Here is a 22701-nt window from a genome sequence, read left to right as displayed (position 1 = left end):
TGTTCAAGAGTTCTCCTTTCAGGGAAGTCAATCAGGCTTGCTTGATGAAATCACTGCCCAATTACTATCAGCACTAGAGGACCCAACATACTTGACCACTGCTGCACTGCCATCAAGAATGCCTACCATTCTATTCCTAGGCCGCATTTTAGGAAATTTGACCATCTGGCTATCACTCTCCTATTGGCATACAGGTAGGGGCTGAAGAACAAGGCACCAGAGGTAAGGACAACAGAAAGTTAGTCATGGGCGGCAGTGGAGCAGCTATGGGATTGCTTTGAGTCAGTGAGCTCATCAGATGACCTGAATGAATACGCCACAGTTGTCTCGAGCTCTATAAAGACACTTGTGGATGAGTGTGTACCCACAAAATCATTCAGTCTTCCCCGACAAGAAGTCATGGTTAAACCAAGAGATCTGTAATCTGTTGAGGACTAGGTCAGTGGCATTCAGTTCCGGCCACACGAGAGACTATAAGAGGTCCAGATATGATGTCCGGAAAGCCATCTCATACGCGACGTGGCAATTCTGGACCAAACGTGAAACACAGAATGCTCAACAGGCACGGCAGGGCTTGAATGCTATCATTTCCAACGAAGTAAAACCAAGCGACAAAGGTGGCAACAAACCCTAACTCCCGGATGACCCCAATCCCCAATGCCTTTTATGCTGGTTTTGACTGACAAAGCACGGAGATGCCTTCATGAACGCCCACAAACCCCGACAACCCTGAGATTTCAGACTTTGATGCCGACGTGAGAGCGTCCTTCCGGGGGGGGGGGGGGGGGGGTGAATCCACAGAGAGCATTTGGCCCAGATGGGGTATCTGTCCGAGTAATGAAGACCTGTGCTAATCAACCAGCTGGAATGTTCACTAATATCTTCAAACTTCTTTCTTTGGCAGTTTGTGCTATCCATCTACCTCAGGCAGGCCTGAATTGCACCGCTGCCCAAGAATATAGCAATCTGCCCCGACGACTACCATCCTGTAGCACTTACATCCACTGAGGAAACACCAATGGCCAAGAACGGAAAGCCGACAAAAAGTGATGAATACAGTCAAGTTCATCACAGGAAAATACCTCCCCACCACTGAGCACATCTGCAAGGAGCGCTGTCACAGGAAAGCAGCATCCATCATCAAGGACTGTGACCATCCAGGCATGCTCTCTTCATGATGCTGTCATTAGGAAGGCAGCACAGGTTTGGGAGCAGTTCTTCAATCCTTCAACTTGTGTTCTTTGCATCTATCTAGCTGTCTATCTATCTATCTATTTATTTATGCATGCACGTATTTGTCTATTTATTGATTGATTGTATTTTCTCAGTTTGCCTTTTGCACATTGGTTGCTTGTCCGCATTCATGTGTAGGTTTCGATTGATTTATTTCTTTGTTCCACTGTGAATGCCTGCAAGAAAATGAATCTGAGGGTTGTATATGATGACATAGACGTACTTTGATAATGAATTAACTTTGAACCTTGAAATTTGAGTTAATCTTTTAGCATACAATGGATTTAGTCAAGTGTCTGATAGCAGTGGGATAGAAGTTGTCTTTGAGTATGGTGGTTCGCGTTCTTAGGCTTTTGTATCATCTACCTAGTGGGAGAGGATAAAAAACAGAATTACCTGGCTGGGAGGGGTGTTTGATTATAGAAACATAGAAAACCTACAACACAATATAGACCCTTCGGCCCACAAAGCTGTGCCGAACATGTCCTTACATTACAAATTACCTACGGTTACACATAACACTCTATTCTTCTAAGCTCCATGTACCTATCCAGGAGTCTCTTAAAAGACCCTATCATATCTGCCTGCACCACCGTTGCCAGCAGCCCATTCCATGCACTCACCAGTCTGTGTAAAAAACTTACCCCGCTATCTCCTCTGTACCTACGTCCAAGCACCTTAAAACTGTGCCCTCTCATGCTAGCCATTTCAGCCCCAGGAAAAAGCCTCGGACTATCCACATAATCAATACCTCTCATCATCTTATACACCTCTATCAGGTCACCTCTCATTCTCCGTCGCTCCAAGGAGAGAAGGCTGAATTCACTCAACCTATTCTCATAAGGCATGCTCCCCAATCCAGGCAACATCCTTGTAAGTCTCCTTTGCACCCTTTCTATGGCTTCCACATCCTTCCTGTAGTGAGGCGACCAGAATTGAGCACAATACTCCACGTGGGGTCTGACCAGCGTCCTATATAGCTGCAACATTACCTCTCGGCTTCTAAACTCAATCCCATGATTGATGAAGGTCAATGCATCATATGCCTTCTTAACCACAGAGTCAACCTGCGTAGCTGCTTTGAGAGTCCTATGGACTCAGACCCCAAAACCCCTCTGATCCTTCACACTGTGAAGAGTCTTACCACTAATACTATATTCTGCCATCATATTTGACCTACCAAAATGAACCACCTGACAATTCTCTGGGTTGAACTCCATCTGCCACTTCTCAGCCCAGTTTTGCATCCTAACAATGTCCCACTGTAACATCTGACAGCCCTCCACACAATACACAACACACCCAACTGTCATCAGCAAATTTACTATCCCATCCCTCCACTTCCTCATCTAGGTCATTTATAAAAATCATGAAGAATAGGGGTCCCAGAACAGATCCCTGAGGCACACCACTGGTCACCGACCTCCATGCAGAATATGACCCGTCTACAACCACTCTGTGCCTTCTGTGGGCAAGCCAATTCTGGATCCACAAAGCAATGTCCCCTTGGATCCAATGCCTCCTTACTTTCTCAATAAGCCTTGCATGGGGTACCTTATCAAATGCCTTGCTGAAATCCATATACACTACATCTACTGCTCTTCTTCCATCAATGTTTTTAGTCACATCCTCAAAAAATTCTATCAGGCTTGTAAGGCATGACCTGCCTTTGACAAAGCCATGCTGACTATTCCTAATCATATTATGCCTCTCCAGATGTTCATAAATTCTGATTCTCAGGATCTTTTTCATCAACTTACCAATCACTGAAGTAAGCCTCACTGGTCTATAATTTCCTGGGCTATCTCTGCTGCCTTTCTTGAATAAGGGAACAACATCCACAACCCTCCATTTGCCACCTTTCTTCCGTACATTTCCCTGAGAACATCTGTTCCCAATTTATGCTTCCGAGTTCCTACCTGATAGCTTATGTCAGCCATTTTCCCAAGGCAGCAGGAAGGGCAGTCAGAGTCAATGGCGGGGTGGTTGTTTGTGTGATGGACTGGGCTGCAATATTTCATGGTCTTGGGCAGGGTTGTTGCCATACCAGACTGTGACATTAGTTCTTCAAGGAATATCCTATGAATTCCTCTTGCTTCAAAGAGAAATTATGCCTTACCTCCTGCACACAGTGATGTCTGCATATTCCAAGTATGGTCTATATATAGAGGAAATAGCAGGCAGGATAGACAAAGGAGAGTCAGTGAATATTGTTTACTTGGATTTTCAGAGGCCTTTGACAAGGTGCGGCATATGAGGCTGCTAAACAAGATAAGAGCTAATGGTATGACAAGAAAGGTACGAGTATGGATAGCAGAGTAACTGACTGCGGAAGCAAAGAGTCAGAATAAAGGGTAAAGAATAATGGGTGCTGATATCAGTGTTGGGACTGCTTCTTTTCCTGTTATATGTTAATGAGTTGGATAGTAGATTTGACAGCTATATGGCTAACTATGGATGGTATGAAGATAGGTGGATGGGCAGGTAGTGTTGAGGAACATAGAACATAGAAGAGTACAGCACAGTACAGGCCCTTCGGCCCACAATGCTGTGCCGACCCTTAAACGCTGCCTTCCATATATCCTCCCACCTTAAATTCCTCCATATACCTGTCTGTAGTCTCTTAAATTTCACTAGTGTATCTGCCTCCACCATTGACTCAGGCAGTGCATTCCACGCACCAACCACTCTCTGAGTGAAAACCCTTCCTCTAATATCCCCCTTGAACTTCCCTCCCCTTACCTTAAAGCCATGTCCTCTTGTACTGAGCAATGGTGTGCCCTGGGGAAGAGGTGCTGGCTGCCCACTCTGCCTGTTCCTCTGTAGAGGGACTTAGACAGATTAGGAGAATGGGCTAAGAAATGGTGGGTGGAATACAGTGTATGGAAATTGATAGATGGAATAAAGACTTAGACTATTTTCTAAATGGGGAGAAAATTCAAAATAGAGAGGAGCCAAGGGACTTGAGAGTCCTTGTGCAGAACTCCCTAAAGATTAACTTGCAGGTTGAGTCAAATGCAAAGTTAGCATTCATTTTGAAAGGACTAGAATATAAAAACAAGGATGTAATGCTGAGGCTTTATAAGGCATTATTTAGTCTGCTGTTGGGGTATTGTGAGTAGTTTTGGGCCCCTTATTGAAGAAAATGTGTGCTGGCATCAGAGATAGTCCAGAGGAGGTTCATGAGAAAGATTCCGAGAATGAAAGGGTTAATGCATGAAGGTGTTTGATAGTTCAGAGCCTGTACTCACTGGAGTCTATAAGAATGAGAGGGGATTTCATTGAAACTTATCAGATATTGTGGATAGGGAGAAGATGCTTCCTATAGTGAGGAGTCTAAGACCAGAGGGCACTGCCTCAGAATAGAGGGATGTCAATTTAGAACAGAGATGAGGAGGAATTTCTTTAACCAGAAAGTGATGAATCTGTGGAATTAACTTTGATTAGCTGTGGAGGCCAAGTCACTGGGTATATTTAAAGCAGAGGTTGATAGGTTCTTGAATAGTCAGGGCCTCAAAGATTAAGGGGAGAAAGCAGGAGAGTGGAGTTGAGACCGATAGTGAATGAGCTATGATGGAGTGGCAGAGCTTACTTGATGGGCCAAATGGCCTTAATCTGTTCCTGTGTCTCATGGTCTTACGGTCTACATCAGTTGGCACCAGGGAGTGATACAGAAGCTGAATAGTTCATTCTGTTCTGGATTTCTTTTTAAAGATAAACATTAGCTTTATTTTTCACACATGCACTGAAACATCGAAACAAACAAGAAAATATGTTGTTTCCATCAACAGCCAACACATTCTGAAGTATTGCTGGGGGCAGCCCACGAGTGTCCTTCCATTACCAATATAGCATGCCCACAACTACCCTAAGTCACACATCTTTGACATCTGTGAGAAAACCGGAGAACCTGAAGGAAACCCATGCGGTCACTGGGAGAACATACATACTCCTTACAGTCAATGGTGGGAATTGAACCCTGATTGTTGGGATTGTAACGTATTATGTTATCCACCATGCTACCGTGCTGCCCCTTCACATGCACAAGCACATAGCCCTTGTCCCACCTGCATAAGGATTCTGTCATAGAGCAGTACCGTCTCTGGCTGCTGTTCAACCCCTGTGGGAGACCTATAGGATGTAGATCCTGTCGGTTGAAATTCTTCTCCATTCCTCTGCAAGGGTGATATGGGGGAGGCTGTCTTCCCTTTGCTCTTTTTTCTCTCTGTCCAGTAAATAAAGCATTTTTTCTTGTTTAATCAGAAGTTTTAACCTCTTGGGGGACTGTAGCTCTAGATTACACTGTGGTGACCCCAAGCAGCTCTGCTCTTGGGAACTCCCAGAAATGTGCGGGATCTGTCACCTTGGTGCATTTTCTATTGGGCCTGATGAATTATTCAACTGCCTGAGATAGAATAGCTGACAACTGGGAATACATTTAGACGAGGAACATAACAGGAAACCTGCTCCTCATTAAAACATGGCTGAACAATGGGAAAGATTCTTTGGCTGTGTGCGCCTAGAGCAGTTTCAGCTGCAATCTGTTTGAAAGCACCAATTCCATGTCAGTGACTGGTGTTGATTTGCGAAAGCAATGACTTGCAAGATCGCCAATAACCCATTCGGAATACTGGTCCCTGTTTTGATGGCCCAGGGCCCGTACTCGCAATGAGAGCAGATCTCATTGAAACCTATCAGATATTGAGTGCTAGTGTGCCTCAGAGTTCCACAAAAAACCTGTCAGCTTATATATCCAACTCTAGGGTGTGTGACAGCGGGTATTCAATAATGACACCACAATGTGAGTGCTAATTGTCCAGCCCACACGTTCACCTGACACGATGAGATATGTTTTCAACAGCAGGAAGATCCACTCTCATGATATTTAAAGGAACTTTTCAAATCCTCATTGTTTGCACTGGACAACAAAGATTTTGCTTCCTAGATATTTTTCGATGTACCTTATGGCTTTTGGCGTACTGATCATGAAAATCACCACAAAATTTCCCTATCACACACCAATTTTTAAAAATCGCCTCTATTTATTATTTCAATTCATAATTCAAGTCAGAATAACTGATGACAAGATTAAGGAAGGCATTTTTGTTGGTCCACAAATTAAACAGACCATCAAAGCAGGCAATTTGAAAAACTTCTAATGGGACTGGAGAAAATCACATGGAAGACTTTTAAGGGTGTTATTAAAAATTTTCTTTAGAGCACCAAACTACATGCAGCTGGCCAACAACATGCTTCAAGCATACAAAACCATGAAGTGCAACATGCCACTAAAGATTCATTTTCTGCATTCCCATTTAGACTTCTTCCCTGCAAATCTGGGTGCTGTCAGTGATGAGCACGGCGATGTGTTTCACCAGGACATTACAGACATGGAGAAACAGTATCAGGGCAACTGGAATCCATCAATGGTGCCTTATACTTCAGAAACCTCAGACACCGAGTATAAACAAAAATCATCAACAAAATAGTTTTAGCTTAGTTGAACCGTAATGCAATTAAACGCATTATATTCAATAAAAGTTAATTTCTTGTTTCTCCAAATTTCTACAAACTGCAAGTAGACTGAAATTATATTAGTATTTAGTTTCAAACAGTCTATTATAGATTAAAACCATTTATGAGGAAGCAACACTTCATTGCCCAGAGTAATTTACAGGTTTTCTTCTGCCTTTGTGATTCCACATGGCTTTACTGCATCCAACAGTCAGGAAGAGGTGTCAAAGTCCCCAGTGAATTGGGTGAGAGTGGCTGAAAGGAATTTTTATGCACTTCCAGGCTCTGGTATTAAGCAGTTGCTCCCCAATCTAGTCATTAGGTGGTGTGACTCTGAAATAAGGGAGAGACAGTGATGAGCTCGTGATGTGGGAAAAAGAGGAAGGAAGCCAATCATGTGGCAGCAACTTGGTGCATAAAAGTATGCAGGTACAGTCAAGAGGTTCGGTTGTTGTTCGGATCAAACATCAGAGCGGGGAAGAAAAGTGACCTAAGTGATTTTGACCATGGAATGAATTTTGGTGCCAGATGAAGTTGTTTGAGTATCTCAGAAACTGGCTATCTCTTGGGATTTTCATGCACAAATTGGCTGAATTGGCTCAAATCTCCTGGGGTCCAAAGGTTGGGAACTCCTACTCCAGAGCTGACAGAGAATGGTACGAAAAACAAAAAAAAAATCCCGTAAGTGGCAGTTAAGGGCCAAAAATTCCTTGTTAATGAGGGAGGTCAGAGGAGAGTGGCCAGACTGTTTCAAGCTAACAGGAAGGTGACAGTAACTCAAGTAACCACATATTACAACAGTGGTGTGCAGAAGAGTATCTCTGAATGCACAACATATTGAACCATGAAGTGGATGGGTTACAGCAGCAGAAGACCATGAACATTCACTCAGTGGCCACTTTATTTGGTTTATTATCATGGACATGCACTCAGTGGCCTCGTTATTAGGAGATGTCTCTATTACTTGCTGCAAGTTATGTAAAACTTCTTCCATTGATTGGAATCCCTTACTTTTAATCTGACTTTTCAAACTACCCTAGACGACTCCTTACTCATTCTACCTAACTAATTTTGTTCCGATTTTAGACTGATTTCTTATTCAGGTAGCTCACTCTGAAACATAATTTTGCATTCTGTCATGTGTTCAGAACACATCCTCAGAGGTTCCTTGGCAATGTGATTAACTAACACAAGCACATTTCACAATTCAAGACCCAAAACGATCTTTTTGTGAAACTTATTTTCTTTGCAATTTCTTTATTAAACCTGTGACCTTCTTTCATGGGAGAAATTGGTTTGTCATAGAGTGACACAGTGCAGAAGTAGGTCCTTCAACCCATCTTGTCCATGCTGACCATGTACACTACACCAGTTCCACTGCTCAGTTACCAGCACTTGGTCTGGAACACTCTTTGCCTTGCTAATTCAGGTGCTCATCCAGATGCTTAAATGGGAGGTAGCAAAATATTATTTCATTGGAATGTTATGTATTTACACATACTTATAAACTGGTCTGTATTTTGTTGGGTTAACGTGTTTTAAATTCAGTATTTTTACTTTTTGAGTCAAAAGTGTATTGAACATTTAAATAGATTAAATGAATATGTAAAAAATTCGACTCACTCAGGAGAAGTACGCCAATTAGCCTCTCAAAGTCATTTTATATAAAGCTGATCTCCTACCTTGTCCTTTTTGTCTTGAGGGGATAGGTAGTCCAGTCTGTTCAATAGGATAATGGCAAATGAAAGATATCCAAATGCGATGTTACGTGGTGCAGGAATATACAACACACGGGAAATGATGGGGAATATGGAAGAACAGGACAAGCTTAGAGCAGACATCCACAAATCCTTAAAGATTGCAGGATAGGTCAATAACGTGATTGAAAAGGCAATTAGGATGCTTTCCTTTAGATACAACAACAGGAAGATTATGCTAGAATTTTAAAAACACTAGGTGTGAGCATTGTGTACAATTCTGGTCGTCGCTTTACAAGGTAGTTCATCTCGTGATCAGGCAGAGAGGGTATTTACAAGGCTGTTGCCAGGATTGGAAAATTATAGCAATGAGGCAAGATTTCCCCAGATACTCCAGTTTCCTGCTTCCTGCTGGGGGGTTAACTGTCCGATGCAATTACTCCAAGTATAGGTGGCTGACAAAGTATCGAGTAGGGGGAGTTGTTTGCCATGTGAGAAAGAATAGATGTCAGGGAAAGAAGAAGGAATTCGAAGAGTTTTACTCTGCTGTGAACAGGCATTGACCTGACAGGTTGAATGCTTCCTTCTGGGCTACAATCAATGGATAAGTATGGGGCAATGGTGAGCTGTAAGCTCCATTCTAGTTTCTCTGCACAGAGTTTTCAGAATTGGAATTGCTGACAGGAATAAAGCAGGAAGTACTCTGGAATACAACATAGAACAGTAGAGCACAGTACAAACCTTCCATGTTACGAAACGCTCCCAATCGCGCTTGCTCCTGGAGTCTAGACGTTCTAACTCTCCTGAGTATGGATAGCTGGTGCAGCCCTGTTAAGAGTTCAGGACTGTTCTGCTAATTGACAATCATGTTTTGACACCAATAATTCAGTATTTAACGAACGCTTCATTGCTCAATTGGAAGCCCAACTAGAAATATCGTCCAGCATTTTGTTTGTGCTTAGTTCTCATTCCAGTTTTTTGTCGTGTCTCAGCCCTTGTGTCGGAGACTCCAGCATTTGGATCCTAGCCATCCTTGTCAAGGTCTCTCGTCACAGTACGATTGAGCCAATGTGGACCCAGTGGCATATCAGAATCTTTCATACACAGTGAGAGGATTTCCAGACAGAGTCTGGAGATTCATGACCTCCAGGTAGCTGATCATCGACGTTCTCAAGGGGGAAGCCAGAGTCGCTCAGGAGAGACATTCGGTTGCTCTGCAGAGTCAGTACATCTTCCGACCCTGGAGAGATTCGATCGTGACTCAAATCTTCCTCACTCAATGCTTATTTGGATTTGAACTCCAGCCATCCCAGTTCCCTTCAGAGCATGGAAAAGTAGCCTTCATTATCTCTCTTCTACTGGGAGAGTCCTGGTCTGGGCCACCGCACATTGGGAACAAAGGTCGGAGATTTTCTCAGATTCAGAGGAATTCATGGCTGCCACGAGGAAGGTGTTCCATCACTCTGCTGGAGCCAGCCAAGCTTCGGACTCACTGATGAAAACTGACAGCAGCTGACTACACTATATAGTTTCGGACCTTGGCCCAAAGAAAGTGCCTGGAATGGGGAGGCCTTGGCCACTCCATACTCCCCAGACTGTGAGACAAACTGAAGGATACCCTCTCCTTGTGAGAGCCAGCAGAGGACTTAGAGGTTCTGATCAACCAGTCCATTCACCTCGATAATCATCTGGCAAAGCTAAAGTGGGACTTCATCAATAGGTTGAAGAGGGCTGGCCCAAGCCTTGCCTCAATGCTTCACAGTTCTGCTCCCCGACCTTGGACCATGACCAGCTAATCTCTTGCTCAAGATCCTGGTGAACCCGTGCAAATCAACTGCACTAGACTGTCTGCCGATGAGAGGTCCCAGCATCACAGTCTGCTATTACTTCAACTGTCTTGGATGGCTGTAGCAGTTCAAATTTTGAAAACTATGTGCAGAGAAAGTAGAATAGAGCTTACAGCTCATCATCGCCCCATACTTATCCATTGATAGTAGCAGAGAAAGAAGCCATTCAACCCATCAGGTCAATGCCAGTTCACAGCAGAGCAAAACTCTTGACTCTTGAGCAAAACTGTGCCATAGACCTACTGCCTAGAACTTGTTCTCCATTGGGTCGACTATATGCGCGCTCAGGTCCAGAGAGATGCACAATGGAAGAATATACAAAGGAGGCTCTTGCTATGGGTTTTGCTTAGTCCTCCGCCTCACCAGCTGGCTCATGCTTCTTGGGACAAGCATTTTGTCTCAGGCCAAGGTGGTAGCACCAATTCATTGGGGAATCGATGCCCTTGTGCACAAGGCCTAAGCACAAGGGTAGATTCCTGAGTACGGTCCTCTGGGTTGGCTGTTCATCCCAAGTTCCATCTCGTCTCGGGTATTCCAATGGGGGCATTCATCGAGAATGACCGCTCACCCCGGGGGGGGGGGGGGGGGAAGGTACTGGTAGTCGGAATGGCATAAGAGGTTCAGCAATATGTGCAGGCATGTGAGATGTGCACCTGGAACAAGGAGCCAACCTCAAGAGCTGTTCCACCCTTTACCTGTTCCAGAAAGACCATAGACGCACATCTCCATGAACTTTGTCATGGGTCTTCTGCCACCCAAGTGGAAGACGATCATCATTGTAATTGTCGATTGGTTTTTGAAGACCTGCAAGTTGAACAAGTTACCATCTGGGGTGGAGACGGCTGAAGTTTTCCTGGACCAGGTCTTCAGGACCCATGGATTCCTAGTAGCCATTGTCATGGATCGTGGTCAGCAATTTGCATTATGTTTTGGGAGGGCATTTTGTAAGCTGATTGGGGCAACAGCAAGTCTTTCCTCTGGGTTTCAACCCCTGTCCAATGGCCAGACAGAGTAAGTCAACTAAGATTTGGAACAAACCCTGGCCTCAGAAAAACCTGACGAGTGGTGCGACCATTCGACATGGGCAGAGGTTGCCCACAGCATTTGGTGCACAGGATGTTACCACTTGAGTGCCAGTTTGATTATCCTCCACCATTCTTCCTGGAACAGGAGGCCAAGGTTGGGCTTCCTGCAGCCAAAGGTCTTGTCCAATGCTGCAAGCCGAATTGTACTAATACAAAAGAGATTTTGCTGGCCTCTTCGCACAAGGTGAAAACCAAGGCTAACTGAAGGAGAAGGCAGGGACCCACTTTGCAGCCTGGGCAACAGGTCTGGCTATCCACTCAGGATTTGCCTTTCTGGGTGGAGTCTAGAAAGTTGCCATCCAAGTTCATTGGATCCTTCAAAGTTCTCAAGAAAGTAAACCTAATGGCTTACACCTTGCCGTTCCCCAAGCCCCTGAAGATCAATCCCACTTTCCGCATCTCTAAATTAAAACCTGTCAACACCAGTTCTTTAGTCCCAACGCCATCAACCCTGCCACCACACAGCTTTATTGATGGGGAACAAATCTTAATGATAAGAAAGAGTTTGGACTCCCAAAATGTTTGGGGTGTTCGGCAATACCTCGTGGACTGGGAAGGATTTGAACCCAAGGAAAAGTGCTGTGTGCCTGAAAAAAATATCTTGAATCCAATTCTCATCCACTACCGCCATCACCATCTCGCTGAGCATCCAAGACTGTCAGGAGCTGACTGTAGGGGAGGGGGTCCTTGTCAAGATCTGTCATCACACTTCAACCCATGATGATGTGCCAACATGTTAATCCATTCCAAGAACATTTGAATGCTTCCCTCCCACATTGTCTTCCATCTTCCTATTTAAGAGTCTCTTAATTGTTCCTAATGTATCTGCCTCTACCACCACCTCTGGCAGTACATTCCATCCACCTGCCACTCTCATGTCAAAAATGCACCTCTAACATCCAACCCATACTTTCCCTCAATCACCTTAAAATTCAACCCTCTTGTATTTGTCATTATGCCATAGGAAAAGTCTCTGGCTGTCCACTCGATCTATGCTTCTTATCATCTTATGCACCTCTATCAAGTCAACTCTCATCCTCTTTCACTCCAAAGAGAAAAGTCCTAGCTCGTTCAACCTTTTCTCATAAAGCATGCCTTTAACAGGCAGTATCCTGGTAAATCTCCTCTGCACTCTCTAAAGTTTTCACATCCTGCCTATAATGAAGCGACCAGAACTGAATACAATACTGTAAGTGTTGTCTAAAGAGTTGCAATATTTCCTTGCAGCTCTTGAACTGAATCCCACAATTAACAAAGGCCAGCACACCAGACTCCTTTCTAACAATCCTATCAATTTACACAGCAACTTTGAGGGATCTATAGATATGGACTCTAAGACCCCTCTGATCCTCCACCCTGTCAGTAACCCTGTACTCAGTCTTCAAGTTCAATCATTCAAAGTGTATCACTTCACACTTTTCAGGAATGAACTCCATCTGCCTCCTTTCAGCCCAGCTCTGCATCCTGTCAAAGCCCCATTGCAACCTATGACAACCTTTCACATTACCCACAACACTGCCAATCTTCGTGTCAACTGCAAACCTAGTAACCCACCCTTCTACTTCCTCATCCAAGTCAGTTAAAAAAAATTACAAAGAGGAGGAGTCCCAGAACAGGTCCCCGTGTAACACCACTGGTTCCCGATCTCCAGGCAGAGTATGCTCCATCTGCTATAACCCTCTGTGGGCAAACCAGTACTGAATCTATGACGCCAAATTTCCCTGGATCCCATGCCTCCTGACTTTCTGAATGAGACTACCAAGGGGAACCTTACTGAATGCTTGTTGTTTTGGTCTTTTAGCCTGCTCCATGATAATCCTAATGCTTCCCTCCTTCATACCTCATAACCCCCCAATTTCATTCACTCATGTGCCTATCTAAGAGACTCTTCACTGTCCCCTAATGTATCAGCCTGAATGACCACTCTAGGCAGTACATTCCAGGGACTTGCCACTCCCTGTGTTATAAAAAAATCACCTCCGACATCTCCCCTAAAATCTCCTCCACTCACCTTAAATGGATGTCCTCTGGTATCCTGGGAATAAGTCACCGGCATATAAGCATAACAGACTACATGTGCTTTGTAACTGAGGTAATCAATTAACAAATCAATTGTAGTCCTGATAAATATCTAAATCATCAACTGTCCACCTTTACCTAATGTGCACATGCATATGACATCTTAACACAGGCAAATATGTTTTACTGGAACTAAGGCAGAAAACGCAGGAACCACTCAGCTGATCAGATGGTCTCTGTGGAAAAGCAAAGCTGACCTCAAAGGTTAACCCTTTTTTCTTTTCCACAGGCAAACTGCAAGAGGAACTCAACAGGTCAGACTTGAGGTAATTAAGCAGTCAACGTTTCAGGCCGAGACTTCTTCATCGGGAGTCTTGAGGAAGGTTCTCAGCTCAAATCGCCAACTGTTAATTTCCCTCTATAGATGCTGCCTGACCTACTGAGTTCCTCCAGCATTGTGTATGTTTCTCAAGGTTTCCAGCATCTATCGAATCTCTTATGTTTCTTTCTACAGAACTTGTGTGGCCAGTGTTTTCTGTTTTATTTCAGATTTCCAGCATCTGCATTTATTTGACTTTTGATGTGTTTTACCAATTGATGCAAAGATTTGTTGTAAGTTAATCAGGCTTCAGTTAACTCAGCTTTAAAATAAATGAAAAGTAAAGTATAACTGATCTTCAGAAGTGGATGATGTCCTTAATATTCGGTGCCAGACTTCAGTTACCCAATGTGAGTGCATTTTTATTGTCCTGTGGGCTCAGAAACCACAAAACATCTGTAGGTTATTCCCAGATTTTAGCCAACATACAGTTCTGCAGCACATCAGTGCTCTTAATCCAACCTAATTCAGGCACCTTTGTGCTAAAGTTTGAATCACCATCTGGATTTGAGAGGTAAATGGGAGTTCTATTGGTTGGCCCTCACTATAAACGCGCAAATAATTAACAACAGATCACTTTCATCTCAATAAACCATGACAGGGACTTCTGTGGAGATGGAACAAATTCCAAACATTCATTGTAATGTTCAATGAATCTTAAAGGAATATATTCTGTCCCTTCCCTCCTCCAGAAGGTAATCAATAGCAAATCACTAGGGTGGGCAGATAGCGAACACTAAAGGCTTCTCCTGCATGTTATTTCCTGCACCTATACACAAATTACTTTTCATATTTAATCAATAAAATGATGTTCTCTGAGCCTTAACCCTAATCCCTTCTGCTAGTAATCAACTAAGTAGCTAAAGGTCTGGGGTCACGTGTACTGTAGGTGAGACTAGGTAAGGGCATTAATGAATCAGAAAGGTTTTTATAAAAGGGAGACCAAGAGACTTCAGATTCTGGGATCTGGGTGGCACAGTAGCGTAGTGGTTGGCACAAAACTTTACAGTAGCAGCAACCCAGGTTTAATTCCTGCTGTTGTCTGTAAGGAGCCATGTTCTTAACTTTTAGTTCTATCTTTTTCTATCATTCCATTCCTGCCATTTCAGCATTTTTTGCCTGACTTCAGATTACAGTATGATTTTGCTGTTTCGCATTGGCCACTGTCTTTATTATTTTATCACTACTATGTATAATGTTTGATCTGTGAGCTTCATATCAGCAAGGCGTCTTATTGTGCACTGATGGACATAACACGAAACTAACCTGAATCTGAATTACAAGTTAAAATTCTCATCAATAATTATTTTACACAAACCAGCTGCAGTGTACAGTTAATGACTTAATATTAACTGCAACACTTGACATTAATCATTACATTCTAGATTAAATTAAATTTGACCAGGGACGATGTTTGTTGCATTCTGTTGCCCACTTCTCTCCATGACTTGGCTGTGGATGACTGACAATTTCTCATCTTGCCCTGAGGCAAGTGTAACCAGAGCTGGGCCTGGGATACTCGGACAGAAAGGCTGTGATTCAGCAAGGTGAAATACTACCCTTTGCTCGGACAGCTCATATATTATTGATGGAACCACTAAGTGCTACCTTCAACTGAGCTTTCTCGGAAATGATCATATTGCACACCTCCTAAAGCTTTGGTCAGGTGAGGAAAGGACATCATCAATTGAAGTCACGGTCTAATTATAGTTACTTGCGGTATATTCAGACACAAGTTGTGTTTGATTGTGATTCTCAAACAGAGGTACCTGTTTCTTTAGTTACCGTACCAAGAGCATTGAATCAGCACCGTGTAACACTGTGCTGAGTGCCGGCTGAATGATTCCAGGTCCAGTGAATGCCAGTGTCAGAGAAAGGCTGCCTTCTTCATCTGTTGCTCCCTTCTCTCTTAGGAGCTGCCCTCTGACCCCAATCGAAGCAGAGTTGTCAGGCTTTGGCTCAGCAGCTTGGGGTGAGGACAGGTGCGGGACAGAACTTAATCTTGAGAAGTCAGAGATAGACAATAGACAGTAGGTGCAGGCGTAGGCCATTCGGCCCTTCTAGCCAGCACCGCCATTCACTGTGATCATGGCTGATCATACACAATCTGTACCCCGTTCCTGCCCTCTCCCCATATCCCTTGACCCCGCTATCTATAAGAGCTCTATCTAACTCTCTCTTGAATGCATCCAGAGACTTGGCCTCCACTGCCTTCTGGGGCAGAGCATTCACCACCACTCTCTGGGTGAAAAAGTTTTTCCGCATCTCTGTTCTAAATGGCCTACCCCTTATTCTTAAACTGTGGCCTCTAGTTCTGGACTCACCCATCAGCGGGAACATGCTTCCTGCCTCCAGTGTGTTCAATCCCTTAATAATCTTATATGTTTCAATCAGATCCCCTCTCATCCTTCTAAATTCCAGTGTATACAAGCCCAGTCGCTCCAATCTTTCAACATATGACAGTCCCGCCCTTCCGGGAATTAACCTCGTGAACCTACATTGCACTCCCTCAATAGCAAGAATGTCCTTCCTCGGATTTGGAAACCAAAACTGAACACAATACTCCAGGTGTGGCCTCACTAGAGCCCTGTACAACTGTAGAAGGACCTCTTTGCTCCTGTACTCAACTCCCCTTGTTATGAAGGCCAACATGCCATTAGCTTTCTTCACTGCCTGCTGTACCTGCATGCTTACTTTCAGTGACTGATATACAAGAACACCTAGATGTTGTTGTACTTCCCCTTTTCCTAACTTGACTCCATTCAGATAGTAATCTGCCTTCCTGTTCTTGTCACCAAAGTGGATAACCTCACATTTATCCACATTAAACTGCATCTGCCATACATTTGCCCATTCACCCAACCTGTCCAAGTCACCCTGCATTCTTATAACATCCTCCTGACATTTCACACTGCCACCCAGCTTTGTGTCATCAGCAAATTTACTAATATTACTTTTAATCCCTTCATCTAAATCATTAATGTATATTGTAAACAGCTGCGGTCCCAGCACCGAACCTTGCGGTACCCCACTGGTCACAGCCTGCCATTCCGAAAGGGACCCGTTAATCACTACTCTTTGTTTCCTGTCAGCCAGCCAATTTTCAGTCCATGTCAGTACTCTGCCCCCAATACCATGTGCCCTAATTTTGCCCACTAATCTCCTATGTGGGACTTTATCAAAAGCTCTCTGCAAGTTCAGGTACACTACATCCACTGGCTCTCCCTTGTCCATTTTCATAGTTACATCCTCAAAAAACTCCAGAAGATTAGTCAAGCATGATTTTCCCTTCATAAATCCACGCTGACTTGGACTGATCCTTCTACTGCTATCCAAATGTGTCATAATTTCCTCTTCTATAATTGACTCCAGCATCTTTCCCACCACTGACGTCAGGCTAACCGGTCTATAATTCCCTGTTTTATCTCTCCCTCCTTTCTTGAAAAGTGGGACAACATTAGCCACCCTCCAATCTGCAGGAACTGTTCCTGAATCTATAGAACATTGGAAAATGATTACCAAAGCATCCACGATTTCTAGAGCCACCTCTTTAAGTACCCTGGGATGCAGACCATCAGGTCCCGGGGACTTATCAGCCTTCAGACTCAACAGTATCCAACACCGTTTCTTGCCTAATATAAATTTCCTTCAGTTCATCCTTTACCCTAGTTCCTTTGGCCACTATTACATCTGGGAGATTGTTTGTGTCTTCCCTAGTGAAGACAGATCCAAAGTACCTGTTCAACTCATCTACCATTTCCTTGTTCCCCATAATAAATTCACCCGTTTCTGTCTTCAATGACCCAATTTTGGTCTTAACTATTTTTTTGCTATTCATATACCTAAAGAAGCTTTTACTATGTAACAAATGTAGGTAGGATAGTCCTTCAGGCAGTGGAATGCTCCTTCTGTAAGATGTGGGATTTCAGGGTATCTAACGGTCTCCCTGATGACTATAGCTGCAGCACTTTAGCTCCTGACTGACAAAGTTAAGGAACTGGGGCTGGACCTAAATGTTCTCAGGACCATCTGGAAGGCTGAAGACCTCATAGATGAGAGTTTTCCTGAGGTGGTCTCACCTAGATTGTAGGCTTCTGATGTTAGATGGGTGACCAGCAAGAGAAGAAAGGGGAGTAAGCAGCCAGTGCAGGATCACCTGTGGCCATGTCCATCAGCAGCAAGTATACCCCTTTGGATACTGCTGGGGGGTGACCTATCAGGGCACAGCAGCAGCAGCCAGGCCAGCGGTGCTGCGGCTGGCCCTGAGGCTCACTGGGGAAGAGCAAAGTCAGACAGAGCGATAGTCATAGGAGACTCGATAGTTAGGGGGATGGACAGCAGACTCTGTAGCTGCAAAAGACGATACAGGATGGTGTGTTGCTTCCCAGGTGCTAAGGTCGAGAATATCTCTGAGTGGATTCTCAAGAGGGAGGGTGAGCAGCCAGAGGTTGTGGTGCATAATGGCACCAATGATATAAGGTTTCACTGCTAATGTAATGGCCTCTCTGTAATGTTCCACTGCTAAGGTAATGGTTTCTCTGTAGCAGCAACGTTTGGGTTATGACTAGAGATAACGGGGCATGATAGCCAATGAGTGGGATGTTGTTCTTTCTTGTGTGTCTGGGAGAGGGATTTCACTGTCTTTCGCCAGGGAGAGATGAGGAGAGAAAATGCGAATGGAGAGAGTTGGTAGACCGCCAGATGGAGTGGACTTGGAGTGAGGGTCTGAAGATCAGCGACGATCGGAGGAGGTTGACGGAGGACGAATGGCCTTATCAGTGAGCGCCAACGTTTGCATATTAGACTGTTTCATGAGAATGGGCCCTTTTCTTTTTCTTTGTTTCTTTACTAACCAGACAGTCAAATTAAGAATTATAAAGCTCAATTGCATATTGTGTACTGTTTGTTATTTCAGGGTACTAATTTGTAACAAGGGACATATCATGTAGCATCCACCCAAACAAGATTTCTTAAATTCGGCTGGGCTGGGGGCTAATATCCCCTAGATTAAGCCGCTAGCTGAACCGAGAGTTACATATGGGTTTGAAGAGGTCCTGCTCAGTGAATATAGGGAGTTAGGGAAGAGGCAGAAGAGCAGGACCTCCAAGGTAGTCATCTCTGAATTACTCTCAGTATCATGTGCTAGTCAGGGCAGCAATAGGATGACAGTACAGATGAATGAGTGGCTGAGGGAGTGGTGCAGGGGGCAAGATTTCTGGATCATTGGGATCTCTTCTGGGAAAGGTATGGCCAGGACAGAAAGGACAAGTTACACCTGAACCCAATGGGGAAGCAATATCCTTGCAGGAAGGTTTTCTGGAAGTGTTGGGGAGGGTTTGGCAGGGGGGTGGGAAATGGAGTGATAAGGCTGAGGATGAGATATTGGTAGGCCTGACGATGCAGTGTGTAGTGAGACTGTGAGGACGGACAGGCAGATGGTAGGGCAAAATTGCAGTCAGTGGGATTTTTTGAAGTGTTAAATGGGGAAAAAAGCAAAAAGGGTCATGAATACAGGACTGAAGGTGTTGTATCTGAATGCACAAAATATACAGAATAAGGTAGATGGTCTTGTAACACAGTTAGAGATCTGTAGCTATGATGTGTGCATCACTGAGATGTGACTGAAAGAAGATTATAGATGGGAGCTTAACATCCAAGGTTACACCTTGTATCGAAATGACAGGCAGGTAGGCACAGGGAGGTGGGGTGACTGTTGGTAAAAAATGAAATCAAATCCTTAAAAACAGGTGATATAGGGATGGAAGATGTAGAATCCTTTTGGGTAGAGTTAAGATACTGCAAGGGTAAAGAGGCCTTGATGGGAGTTATCTACAGGCCTCTGAACAGAAACCAGGATGTGGGATATAAATTACAATGGGAGATAAAAAAAAAAGACATGTAACAAGGGCAATGTTATGATAATCATGAAGGATTTCAATATGTAAGTAGACTGAGAACATCAGGTTGATGCTGAATCCTAAGAGAGGAAATCTGTAGAATACCTACGAGATGACTTATCAGAGCAAGTTGTGGTTGAGCCCACTCGGGGAAAGGCAATTCTGGATTGGATGTTGTGCACTGAACGAGATTTGGTTAGGGAGCTTAAGGTAAAGGAATCTTTAGGAGACAGTGATCATAATAGTATTGAATTCATCCCACAGTTTGAGAGAGAGAAGATAAAGTCAGTTGTGTCAGTAGTACAGTGGAGTTACAGAGGAATGAGAGAGGAGCATTGGAAGTTCATTGGAAGGGGGCACTATAAGAGATGATGACAGAACAACAATGGCTGGAGTTTCTTGGAGCAATTCGGAAGGCACAGAACAGATACATCCCAAAGATGAAGAGGTATTCTAAAGGGAGATTGAAGCAACCATGGATGACAAGGGAAGTCAAAGATATTGCAAAAGCAAAAGAGAAGGTATATAATAGAGCAAAAATTATTGGGAAGTTACAGGATTGGGAAGATTTATAAAGCATCAGAAGGCAACTAAAAAACCATAAGGATAGAAAAGATGAGATACGAAGGTAATCTAGCCAATAACATAAAAGAGGATACCAGAAGATTTTCAGATATATTGTTTGAAGTGTAAAAGAGAGGCAAGAGTGGATATTGAACTGCTGGAAAATGATGCTGAAAGGGTAGCAAAGGGGGACAAAGAAATGGCAGACTAACTTAATGGAATGCGCTGTAAGGTTTCACTGCTAAGGTAACGGTTTCTCTGTAGCAGCAACGTTTGTGTTATGACTAGAGATAGCGGGGCCGTTGGACTGTATGTTAGCCAATGAGAGGCATGTTGCTCTTTCTTGTGGGTCTGGGAGCAGGGATTTCGCAGCCTTTTGTCAGTGAGAGATGAGAGAGAAGACGTGAATGGAAAGAGATGGTAGACTGCTGGACGGAGTGAACTTGGAGTGAGGGTCTGACGGTCAGCGACACTCGGAGGAGGTCGATGGGGATTGAGTGGATGATGCAGTGAGCTCCAACGTGCACTTCAGACTGGGCCTGTTTTCTTTTTATTTTCTTTACTAACCCTATAGTCAGATTAAGATTTATGAAGTTCAATCGTTTAATTGCATACTGTCTGATATTTTGCGGTTTGGATTTGTAACCGAGCAACACATTACACAGCATCCACACAAACGAGATTTCTCAGTTTGGCTGGGCCAGAGTCTGTCTTACCCGAGATGAACGTATGCTGGCCGAACCTCAGGGTTACATTAATAAATATTTTGCATCATTCTTCATGTGAAAGACAAGAGGCAGTGTGCCATAAGTTCGAGAGTGTCAGGGGGCAGAAATGAGTGTAGTTGCTATTACTAAGGAGAAGGTGCTTGGGAAGCTGAAAGGTCTGACAGTAGCTATGTCACGTGGACTGGATGGACTACACCCCAGGGTTCTGAAAGAGATAGCTGAAGAGATTGTGGAGGCATTAGTAATGACCTTTCAAGAATCACTAGATTCTGGAATGGTTCTGGAGGACTGGAAAATTGCAATTGTCACCCCATTTCTTAAGCAGAGAAGAAGACAGAAGAAAGAAAATTATACGCTAGTTAACCTGATTTCAGTGGTTGGGAAGATGTTGGAGTCCATTATTAAGGATGAGGTTTCCGAGTACTTGGAGGCACATGACAAAGTAGGCTAAAGTCAACATGGTTTCCTTTAAGGGAAATCTTGCCTGTGAAATCTGTTGGAATTCTTTGAGCAAGTCTCTGGAAGGATAGACAAAGGAGAGTCCGTGGACGTTGTTTACTTGCATTTTCAGAAAACTTTTGATGAAGTGTCGCACTTGAGGCTGCTTAACAAGTTAAGTGTCCATGATATTATAGGAAAGATACTAGCATTGATAGAAGGTTGTTGACTGGCTGGAGGTGAAGAGTAGGGATAAAGAGGGCCTATTCTGTTTGGCTGTCAGTGATTATTAGTGTTCTTCAGGGATCAATGTTGTGACTGTTCATTTTCATGTTATATGTCAATGATGTGGATGATGGAATTGATGGCTTTGTGGTCAAGTTTGCAGATGATACAGAGGTAGGTGTGGGGGCAGGTAGTGTTGAGGAAGCAGGGTGTCTGCAGAAGGACAGACAGATTGGGAGATGGAATATAGTGTAGGGCAGGGGTGGCCAACCATTTACATTCCTTGTGTCAATTTTTCATACATGAGTTCAGATGCTCCATACAACTCTTGTACCCTCATTCAATTCTTGTAAAAATATGTTAATATAGACATATTTAGCATTTTTACATGATATATTGATTTAATATAAAACAAGATAAACATTGCTTACCTTAATGAGACTTTTAACAAATATATTTTACTCTCTTTTGATTTCTTCCTTTTTATTAATCATATATTCTTTCCGTAACTCAGACCCAAGCACTGGCTTCAGTTTTCCTTCTATTTCAGTCTGATGTTGTGTTTTATAGTGTTACGAACCCCGTAACTGGGTTACTTACCAGCAAAGATAGAGGCGTCCGTTGGAGTCTGATGATACTATTTTTAACAGTATTTATTAGTAAAAATACACAAAAATAATATCAATGCAAATATACAGATTATATACGTCATCAATATTAAACCTAAAAGTGCGGGTATAATAATAATCAATAAGAAATAAGCTCTATCGTTGCCTAGGGGATAATGAATTGTCCGATGGAAATATAAAGTTTGTTTCAGTTCACACACAGGCTGCCGTCATTTGTTTGTTGCTGTGTTGCAATTTGTTGGCGAGAGAGAGAGCTAGAAGAATGGGAACAGTTACCGCTATTGTTTTTTCCAACCTTCCTTTATGATTTCGATCTGTCGGTGTCTCGTTGTTGTGGCCGTTCAAGTATGACCTCTCCTTTAGCTAAACCATTCTTCCGTGATGAGCCTGCCACCCAGGCAAGGGAGGACACACACGAGCTCTCACCGGCTTTCACTATAAAACGC

This window comes from Hemitrygon akajei, chromosome 30 (assembly GCF_048418815.1).
Source record: "Hemitrygon akajei chromosome 30, sHemAka1.3, whole genome shotgun sequence".
Taxonomy (NCBI): domain Eukaryota; kingdom Metazoa; phylum Chordata; class Chondrichthyes; order Myliobatiformes; family Dasyatidae; genus Hemitrygon; species Hemitrygon akajei.
This window is presented reverse-complemented; position numbering follows the sequence as displayed.